The sequence below is a fragment of the Ovis aries genome, chromosome 25 (genome assembly GCF_016772045.2).
Source record: "Ovis aries strain OAR_USU_Benz2616 breed Rambouillet chromosome 25, ARS-UI_Ramb_v3.0, whole genome shotgun sequence".
Classification (NCBI taxonomy): Eukaryota; Metazoa; Chordata; class Mammalia; order Artiodactyla; family Bovidae; genus Ovis; species Ovis aries.
This window is the reverse complement of record NC_056078.1, coordinates 28,819,015-28,830,089: the sequence shown is the minus strand read 5'-3', so window position 1 is coordinate 28,830,089 and position 11,075 is coordinate 28,819,015. Positions and strand designations below refer to the sequence as shown.

Genomic DNA, 11,075 nt, shown 5'->3' with positions numbered 1-11,075 from the left:
CTATACTTGGGCTTTCTCTAGTTGCAGCAAGCGGGGACTATTCTTAATTGCTGTGTGTGGGCTTCTAATTGAGGTGGTTTCTGTTGCAGAACTCAGGCTCTAGGCACTTGGGCTTCAGTAGTTGCAGCGCAGGGACTCTGGAGTTGTGGCTCGAGGGCTCTAGGGCACTGGCTCAGCAGTTGTGGTGCTCCCTGGCATGTGGTATCTTCCCAAACCAGGGCTCGAACTGGTGTCCCTTGCATTGCAAGGCAGGTTCTTAACCACTGGACCACCAGGGAAGCTAGCATGGGTTTTCTTGAGAGTCCCAGATTTACTCTTATGTTTCACAAAATAAGAGTTTGATGCAGACCAGGAAAAATAAAGAGATGACTTACTAGGATCTGGGGAAGTAACTTCTAAGGAGAGCTGGCTGAATTCAGTTCATTCCATGAGCTATTATAGTAAGTTCCTAGACTCTGCCTAGACTCATTCAGTTTTCATGGCCTAGAGTCACATGATATTTACTCTGGTCACTTTCCTTTACCACCTAAATAAATTTCAGAGGATTCATACTTCTAAAGTGAAGTGAAAGTGAAAGTTGCTTAGTTGTGTCCGACTCTGCCACCCCATGGGCTATAGAGTCCACGGAATTCTCCAGGCCAGAATACTGGAGTGGGTAGCCTTTCCTTTCTCCAGGGGACCTTCCCAACCCAGGGATCAAAGCCAGGTCTCCCGCATTGCAGGCAATTCTTTACCAGCTGAGCCACAAGGGAAGCCATACTTCTAAGTAATACACAAAACTATTTCTATATGCATTTTTCTAAGAACAGTTGTCATAGTTTCGATTTCCCCCCAGTAGACCCTGAAACAAAGATTTGGATGCAAGTAGTAAATTTGGGCGGAGAAGGCAATGGCACCCCACTCCAGTACTCTTGGCTGGAAAATCCCATGGATGGAGGAGCCTAGTGGGCTGCAGTCTATGGGGTCGCACAGAGGCGGACACGACTGAAGCGACTTAGCAGCAGCAGCAGTAAATTTGAGAGGTGATCCAAGAATCTAAGCAGTGTAAGGGAGTGAGAAGAAGGCCAATAAATATCTTTTGGGCAAATGGGGCTGATTCTCACTGGCAACTCTGAGAAAAAATGTGGAAGTGTGGTCCATGGTCTGGCAGTATCATTTTCTCCTAGAAGTTTGATTAAAATCACAAATTCAAGGGAATTCCCTGGCTATCCAGTGGTTAAGATTTGATGCTTTCACTGCCAGGGACCTGGGTTTGATCCCTGGTTGGGTAACTAAGATCCTGCAAACTCTGGCCAAAAAATATGGAAATGTCAGAATTTATGTCTTATTAATCTCTCCGGGTGATTTTTATGTGTTAGTAAATTTTGAGAAACACTATAGTAAAACATACTTTAGAATTGCCTCACTGAGGAGGGGTAGAATTGGAATATTTCGCTATCAAATCCCATCTCTCATTGGTTATAGATTGCTATGGGGAATGTTAAGTCTGCTGACATTTCCAGGCAAGGAGAATACTCAGGTGTTTAAAGTAGAAAGCTATGGGCTTGTATAGCATTTGTCTGCCAAAGCTTTCGTGAACTCTAGGATAGGCTGAGGGAATATGGGCAGGACACAGACAGGACCTGAATAAAGATTCATAACTTTTATCAGATTCTCATGTTTAAAAGTCTGTAAAGGACTTTCCTGGTGGTCCAGTGGCTAACACTCTGCACTTCCAATGCAGGGGGCCCAGGTTCAATCTCTGGTCAGGGAACTAGACCCCACATACCACAACTAAGACCTCGCACAGCCAATAAATAAATTTTAAAATAAAAACATTTTTTAAAGAAGTCTGTGAGCCCTCCCCCAAAGTTAAGGACTAATTACTTCAGCAGATGTTTCTTGAATGCCTACTATATACCAGGTACTATTATCAGGCATCAGAGATACCAAAGCAAATAGGAACTTTCAGGTGACAAAGAGACTGTAAAATAATTATTAAATGCCTATCCTTAAAGTTGAGGTAAAAAAAAAAAAATGCCCAGGCCTAATAGTCCACAGCTCTGAAAACCTAAAAATTTAATTTTTCCAATCTCAGAATATTTGAAATATTGATGTAAATCTAGTAATTTACAGGGAGCCCAGGTTGGTTGAGGCATTATCTTCTTAGTTCAGTTCAGTTTAGTTCAGTTGCTCAGTCGTGTCTGACTCTTTGCGACCTCATGGATCACAGCCCGCCAGACCTCCCTGTACATCACCAACTCCCAGAGTTTACTCAAACTCATCTCCACTGAGTCAGTGCCATCCAACCATCTCATCCTCTGTCGTCCCCTTCTCCTGCCTTCAATCTTTCCTAGCATCAGGCTCTTTTCAAATGAATCAGCTCTTCACATCAGGTGGCCAAAGTATTGAAGTTTCAGCTTCAACATCAGTCCTTCCAATGAACACTCAGGACTGATCTCCTTTAGGATGGACTGGTTGGATCTCCTTGCAGTCCAAGGAACTCTCAGGAGTCTTCTCCAACACCACAGTTCAAAAGCATCAATTCTTTGGTGCTCAGCTTTCTTATATTCCAACTCTCACATCCATATGACTACTGGAAAACCATAGCCTTGCCTAGACGGACCTCTGCTAGCAAAGTAATGTCTCTGCTTTTTAATATGCTGTCTAGGTTGGTTATAACTTTCCTTCCAAGGAGTAAGTGTCTTAACTTCATGGCTGCAATCACCATCTGCCGTGATTTTGGAGCCCCCCAAAATAAAGTCTGTCACTGTTTCCACTGTTTCCCCATCTATTTGCCATCTTCCCAGTAGAAAAGTCTATATAGAAATCAAATTATTACTAGAAGTTGTAGTGGTGGTTTAATGTATTAAAGTGCACACTTGGATCTAGCCAGAAATCTAGTCAAATCCTCAATTTTGGTTTCACTATCCCTTTGCCCGGACATCAGTGTGTTAAAACATCTTTTCTTCAAAAATGTTTCATTCATATGAATGCCACAGCTCACAGAGGCCACATTCTGGTAGATCTAGCTGTCCATATTGCTTATAGAAATCTTCTGCTTGCCATCATTGTGTTTTAAAACTCAGAGAGTTTTGAACTCCTTTATTTTTATTAAAAATTTTTTTCTTTTGAGAACTGATAGGATTTGTTCTCTTAATCATTTCCATATATAACATACATCAGTGTTAATCACTTATCAGGTTGCATATATTCCTCTTACATCTGGGAGTCTGTACCTTTTGATTACCTTCATCCAGTTCCCCACTTCTGTCAACTCCCCACCTCTGGTAACTACAAATCTGATCTCTTTTTCTATGAGTTTATCTTTGAAGTATAATTAACCTATAAGACTATAGTTTCTGTTACACAACATAGTAATTTGATATTTCTATACATTTCAAAATTATCACTACAATAAGTCTAGTTACGATGTCACCACAAAAAGATATTGACTATATTCCCTATGTTGTACATTTCATACCAGTGACATTTATTTTGCAACTGGAAGTTTGTACCTTAGTCTCCCTCACCTGTCTTTCTTCTCCCCACTACCCTTCTGTCAGGCAACCATCTGTTTTTTTCTCTGTACCTGTAATTGTTTCTAGTTTATGTTTGCTCATTTGTTGTTTTTTAGACTTCACATGTAAGTGAAATCATACCGTATTTGTCTGTCTGACTTATTTCACTTAGTGTAATGCCTTCTGGGTCTATCCAAGTTGTTACAAATTACAAGATCTCAATTTTTTTTATGTCTGAATAATATTCCATTATATATACATTATATATATAATATTTATGTATCACATTCTTTATCCATTCATCTATTGATGGGAACTTTGGTTGCTTTAAATTTTAACTACTGTAAATAGTGCTGGCAAGAACATAGGGGTACATATATCTTTTCTAGTTAGCATTTTCATTTTCTTCAGATAAATTCCCAGGAGTGGAACTGTTGGATCATATATTAGCTCTATTTTTAATTTTTTGAGGAATTTCCATGTTGTTTTCCATATGGCTTCAGGAAACCTCCCTTTCAAATAGAAGCTTGTACTCTTTAGTGGGCCCTAGCCTCCACTACCACCTTATGTTTTACACCAGGTCATCTTTTATTGTCAGTCACCTAGGCTCTGCAGTCATTTGAGTTAGCAACTTCAAGGGTTCTTTTACATAAAACACATGCCCTTAATACTGTGCTCCTAAAGTCACTCAGATAATTCATTATCTAGTACAGGGTCTAGGGCTTTCCAATAGAAACTTCTTCCACTGTAGGGGACTCCAGTTGGATCCCTAGTTGGGGACCTAAGATCCCACATGCTGCAGGACTACGGAGCCCACTTGCTCTGGAGCTGGTGGGCCACAACTAGAGACAATCCCTCATGCTGAAACTACTAAGCTTGTCCACAGGCAACTACTGAGCCTGTGTGCTTCTGTACCCGGGCAGCACCACAAATAGAGAGAAGCCCAGGCCCTGAGACAAAGAATCTGCACATCACAACAAAAAATCCTGCATGCTGCAAGGAAGATCCTATGTGCTGCAACTAAGAACCGATGCAGCCCAAAATAAGTATTTTTAGAAATTTCAAAATACTGATTACATGTCAAAATATTTTGAATATGTTGGATTATGTGGATTACTAAATTTCACTTTTCTTTTCAAAAAATGTGGCTACTACAAATTTTAAATTGCATGTTATGGCTCACAGTATGTTTCTACTGGACAGCACTGGTCTAGATTATGAGAGCTATTCAGGGGCTTGGAGAGAAGAAAATGAATTCTCCATTTATTACTTTTATTCTCACTGAACAACGTTCTTTATATATTCATCTTCTGTTCCAGATCCTACTCAGTCTGCATTTACAGCTTTCTGAGAGTAGAGAAAGGAAAGGAAAGTGAAGTCGCTCAGTCGTGTCCGACTTTTTGCGACCCCATGGAGTGTAGCATATCAGGCTCCTCCATCCATGGGATTTTCCAGGCAAGGGTACTGGAGTGGGTTGCCATTTCCTTCTCCAGAGAATCTTCCTGACCCAGAGATCGAACCCGGGTCTCCCCTATCGCAGGCAGACGCTTTACCGTCTGAGCCACCAGGAGAGAAAGCCGTTAAAACTGTTGTTGAGAGTCATCAACTAAGGATGTGCCTACAGGGTGGCAACTGCAAAGTTCAGATCACACACCAACGCGGCCCCCTTCCGCATCCAAACACCTGTGCTTATGCTCGATTAAAAACAACAAAAACAAACTTTTATTTCCTATTTTGGTAGGGAGAATTGATGGGGGCGGGGCGCCAGTATATAAACATAAACATTTCTGTTAAGTCAAATGTCCTTCACAAACCAGGGTAGGGGAAGAACGGATGAATTTCCTGAAGAAAGGTTAACGAAGATATGGAAAGGTCAATTTCTGGCTTGCTCGCTCCGTCTCTACTGGGCACGCAAAAAGAAAACACCAGGAAGACGGAACTTCAGTTAAAGGTGACACTGTTCCAAGTCTGAGGCACTGGGAAATGACGGCCACATCCCTAAAGTTATTCCAGTGTAGGGTTCGCCACACTAACTTTCCTCAGATGGGACCGTTCCTGCGTTCTACCTACAATAGTTTTCCGACTCTCCCGCCAGTTCAAGATCCCTCCCCGCCCTCGCCCACCTCCAAACCTTTCCGGGCCACCCCCGAAGCGCCTCACAGCCGCCATTTTACACAACACTATCGCGAGATATACTTAGCCGTCTCGAGCCTGACTCATTTACTTTCTTGCGAGAGGCTCTTCCCGGCTGTTCTCGCCGTAGCTGTGGAAACTGTCGCGAGAGCTGGTTGCCTTGGCTCCCTGTAGCTATAGCAGCCGCGGCGGTTAAGGATGAGGCGGCAGAAGTGGTGAGTGCGACACCCTCAGGGGGGCGGGGCCGGAGGTAACAGGGTGCTGGGGGGGTAGCGCCTAGGGAGGGGGTGGGGAAGGTCGGGTCGCGGGAGAAATGGGCCCTCGTGTGACGTGTTGGGTGGGACCCAGGTCCAGTGGTTATAAGGACAGGGCGCCGGTCTGCACCAGGGCACGCGGGAAGGGCTGGAGCTGCCGCGAGGTCCAAGGGGGAGGAACCCGGGTGTAGAAGGGTTCAAGGGGCAGGGGCAGGAGTATAGGAGGGTGTGTGTGTTGGGAGCAAGATGGTTATGGGGAGTCAGAATTGGAAAAAGAGACCGGGCTACGCTGAGGAATAAGTGGGAAGAAATGGGGTACAGCGAGGAGGAGGGTATGTTGAATGGGAGCCCAGAGATTGGGCCCGGTTTGCTTTGCCCTGGCGGAGATGGGGCGGGGGGCGGGGGTGGAGCAGGGGGTGCGGTGTCAGACCTTCGCAGTTTACTGGGGTCCGCCTGAGACTAGTCCGGGACTGCGCGCTAAGACCTGGTTCCTAAAGGGCTTGGCGGGAATGGTGGCGTCCCGGAACTTCACCGCCCCCCGCCCCTTCCAAAGAAATCCCCCACGGGCTCTGAGATGTGAATGGAGGGTCCGGGTGAAATAGTATTAGTTGGAAAGGTTCTTTCGGTGGAGAGACTATGAATGGGGTAATGAATGATTCCTGCTCTGAAATAACGTGTGGGATGGGGGCGGGAGAGAGAAATTCTTGAGAAAAAAAACTAAGATGTGCGTATTGAGTTGGAAGAAGGGGGTGTGTGCAAAGCTCACGTTTCTTTCCTGATTCATTCAAGTGTAGAATTTCTTTACGGTGTACTTATGAAATTATATATGCGGTGTAAACTCAGTTTAGATCATACAGTGAAAGAATGTGTAGTACGACTTTTAAACCTTCCATGAATATGATTTAAAAACTAAGAAAATGTGTCTGTTGCGGAAGCACCAGGCTGAGCACTAGGGATAGTTTTAGTTACTTGAATATAAAACCTTGTGTCTGTTGAGGTTCTTTGCCTTTTAAGAAATGAACGAATTTTTATTTTAGGAGACAGAGTTTTGAATATCTGTCAGTCTGGAAATAAAAGGAGTCTTCTAGGAGTTACATCACTGCGAGGGCAAAGCATTTACACTGAGTCTCAAGGAGTATTTTCTAGAGACAGGTTTGGACCAGTTTTCTTATTTCTAATGAAAACAGTGGTTTCAATTCAGGCATGAAAAATAATTTGTTCATTTCTATCTACACATGCAAGCTTTCTGATAATTTTTTCTCACTATTTTTGGTATGTTTAAATTTGCAAAAGCATAACCTCTCTTTTGATTATGTAACTGGATTTTTCCATGTTGAGGTTCACAAATTCATTAATTAGAATAATGGATTTTAATCCTTCTAGAGCTAGCTTTGTTGTGGTTAGTCATTGAACCTATTTATTTGATATATGTTAGATTAAAACTTAATTTGTAATGTTAGTAGCTAATCTTTAAAGTTGAAATGATTTTCTGAGGCAAGATAAAGCTTTATGTGGTTGAGTCCAAAAGACTTCTCCATGAATCCATTAAGAAGCTTTACTGAGTTCCTATTATGTGTAGAGTACTGTGCAAGGCATTGCAGGGGTTGGGGGAAAAGATAAATTCATTCATTTATCCTTTCAACAAACATTTATTGAGACCTCTCTGTATTTGATAACTAAGCCTTCTGGATACAAATACAAGTAAGCCTTCCCCTTAGCCTTGAAATTGCTCAGAGAGCAAAATAGAGTAGCAAATCATTATAATGTACTAAACACAATACATTTGTGAACACAGGCTTATGAAACAAAATTCTGGCCCTAGGGAGTACTTAGTTGACAAGAATAAAATGGAAAAAACTGTTAAAAAATTAGAAAATATTAAGCAAATTCTAAATTATGATGCATTAATAAAACATACTATGTTTTTCAGAAGAGATAAAATTAGAATGGAAGCTTGAGAAAATTAAGGGGTCAGTTCATAATATAATAGTCTTTTAAAAGTATTCTTAAACATCACTGAACATTCTTAAGTCAATAATAGTCATAAGAAGCATAAATGCTAACATTCTTTGAGTGATTATTAATGTCCTAGGCACATTATCTGATTTCATTTATTTTCCACCCCTCTTCCCGCCTCAATTTTCTCATTTTATCTTAACAACACTCAGCTGATACTAATACTTCAATTTTAAAGATAAGAAAATTGAAGCTTAAATCATTAAGGCAGTTGTCTAATATCACGGAGCTAGTAAATGGCAGATTAGGGACTGGAGTTGGAAATCTGTGCAACTGAAAACCTAAGGAGGGCTCCTTTCTTTTTGCAGTAAAGGAGCCTTGGAATGGGGATAGGGGGGCCAGACATTGAACATGGAATTGGCCAGAAGACTAAAATTCAGTCTCTCTTTATTCATAGATTTTGCTCCTTCAAATATTTACACTATGGGGGAACTAATTTGAATATTAGCATGATGCTAAATATGAGGTTTGTATTGTACAGAGAATTGAGTAAATTACCATATTCATATTGTGTATAATTGTATAGGGAGCTTTGCTTGGGGAAATAGTTATAATAAGCAATTGTTAACATCTGTAAGCTTCCAGAAACTGATGATTTTAACAGTGGAAATGGTTATCTATATTCATATATAGGGCAACGGTTATTACAGCAGACTGAGGGATTTAGGCAAACATTTTTGTAGACTGCTGCAGTTTGGGGCTTTTTTTTTTTTTGGTGTATTAGCTTTCAGGTTTTGCTAGTGTTATAGAACCCGCCTGCCAATGCCAATGTAAGAGATGTGGGTTTGATCCCTGGGTTGGGAAGATCCCTTAGAGGAGCTCATGGCAACACATTCCAGTATCCTTGCCTGAAGAATCCCTTGGACAGAGGAGCATGGCGGGCTACAGTCCAAAGGGTCATCAAGAGTCGGACATGACTGAAGTGACTTTGTGCGCGTGCACACACACACGCACAAATATTTGCTTTCAGATTTTTAAAACTATATTCCAAAGTCCGAAGTCTGATTTCCTGGTTGAAATTAAAATTTTATGTCTCCCTTTTATATTGAGGAAACTGAGAACTTTTAAATGACTTGCCCAGAGTCACACAGCTGCAGTGTCCCAGGTGTTTTTAAGAAATACATGCAGATTTGAAGGTGAGTCAGTGTTTTTTTTTTTTTCCCCATTGAGTTGACTTTCTGCATCAGTCCCTCTATATAGATTTTAGCTGGAATAGCACGTGGGTGTGAATGAGATTCTCATGTTTTCTAACACCTTTTAACTAAGTGGGCTGTGTGCCTATGTTTTATGTGAGTTATTTTTGAGGCATTGAGACATTTTTCCAAGAAAGGTTTAGAGCAAGATAATGAGATGAGAAGGAGCCTTGAGGGGTGAGAAGGGAACTTCTCCAGAAGGGTTGAAAACTGAAAGCATTTGATGATGTGTTAGAAGGATGATGATCTAAAAGCTTTTCTTTAACTCCACCCATCACAGGAGAGCCTGGAGACTTTTTCTACACACACCCTCTGGAAAGGTTTTATCCACTGGAAAAAAGTATTTCTTTCTCAGCATTTCTATTAGCAATAGTAAATAGACATTGAACGATTTACTCTCATGGTAGGTGAAAAGTGATACCTCACTTTAGATTTCTGTCTCATTGACTACCTGTGAGGTTGAACATTTTCCTGTATTTATTTATTTTTTTATTAGGCAAACTCCAGGAGATAGTGAAGGACAAGAAAGCCTGCTGTGTTGCAGTCCATGGGGTCGCAGAGTCGGACACGACTTAGTGACTGATGACAAATTAGGCAAAGAGTAGAATAAGCAGTTTCACGGAGAGAAATATAAATATCCAATAAAGAAATAAAAAACAGACTCCCAGACATAGAAAACTATCAAAGGGAGAAGGCAGAGTGGAGGGAGTTTGGAATTAACAGATACATGCTGCTATATATGAAATAGATAAAACGAGGACCTACTGTATAGCACAGGAAACTATATTCAAAATCTTGGAATAAAACCTATAATGGAAAATAATCTGAAAAACAGTCTGATATATGCTTGCCTATTTACCTATATTTGAGTCACTTTGCTGAAATTAGCACACCCATTGTAAAATAACTACTTCAGTTAAAAAAAAAAAGATGTGCAGACTCCTGTGATCTGAAAATTGCAAACTAAACATTTTTTTGGTTGACCTTGTTTGTCTTTTTTAAAACATTTAAAAATCTTACAGATGTTTAAACTATATACTTAATTTGAAGGAAGAGAAAAAAAGTACATTCTTTAAAAATAATAACTTTATGTGGAGGCCAAGAGGCAAAGGTTCCACTTCCAGAACTATCCTCTTTGATGAATTTTCCAGTTCTTTTTGTATGCATTATATGCAATTTCTATTTATAATTTCTATGTCTATATATATCTTTTTAAAGTCAGTGGAATGGTATTTTTTCTGCAGCTTTTTTTAAAGTTAGCAATATGCTTTTGAAATCTCATCCTGTCAGTGCATACTTTTTAACAGCTGATTGTATTTCAGTTTGAATGTAAGTAATCTATTTAGCTGTTTATTTATCTACAGACATTTAAGTTGTCTCAGATTTTTGCAGTTATTGGGAACACTGAAATGAATATCCCATATTCTTGTCTCTTGTGCAAATGTTCTATGATGCCTCTAGAATAGGTGCCTAGCATTGTTGCTAAGGTTTACATGTTTTTAGTTTTGAAATATACAGCCAGTTTGCCTTTAAGACAGTCTATGTGCCATTCTTTATTCCACCAGCAGTTTATGAAAGTGCCTCTGACACTAGATATCAGTCTTGTACATTTTTACTAATGTAACAGGCAGATTTTTACATTTTAATTTGTAGTTTTCAGATTACTTTTTAGTTTGAGCATCTTTTTGTTTGATGGGCTGTTTATATTTCTGTCTTTTGAAATTGCTTGTTCTGTTCTTTATGTATTTTTTAATTGGATTGTTTTCTTTTACCTATTGATCAATAAGAACTAAGAACTCTTTATATTTATATAGATGCAGATCTGTATTTTAGTATCTGTTACGCGTATTTTCTCCAGTGTGTTGCATTATCTATAGTGCCTATTGAGATACTAAATTTTTTGTATTTTACACAAAAAATGCAAGTCACATCTTTTTCATAATGGCCTCTGGATTTTGAGGACTTGCTTAAGAAGGCTC

At 40.2% G+C, this 11,075-nt stretch overlaps 1 protein-coding gene across 35 annotated transcripts in view; it reads left to right on the top strand.

The window, feature by feature from the left end:
• Window positions 1–5,707: 5,707 nt before the first annotated feature.
• The window catches only part of USP54 (ubiquitin specific peptidase 54), a 128,127-nt gene continuing 122,759 nt past the window's right edge, over window positions 5,708–11,075 (top strand). For 15 of the 35 annotated variants that reach the window (XM_060406644.1, XM_060406632.1, XM_060406638.1 and 12 more), the window contains exon 1: window positions 5,708–5,848. The gene's annotated coding sequence lies outside the window, so the exon portion shown is untranslated. Of the gene's footprint in view, window positions 6,220–6,924; window positions 7,040–8,953; window positions 9,040–11,075 lie in introns of all 35 variants that reach the window. The other 20 variants (XM_060406646.1, XM_060406634.1, XM_060406641.1 and 17 more) reach the window with 2 other exon arrangements.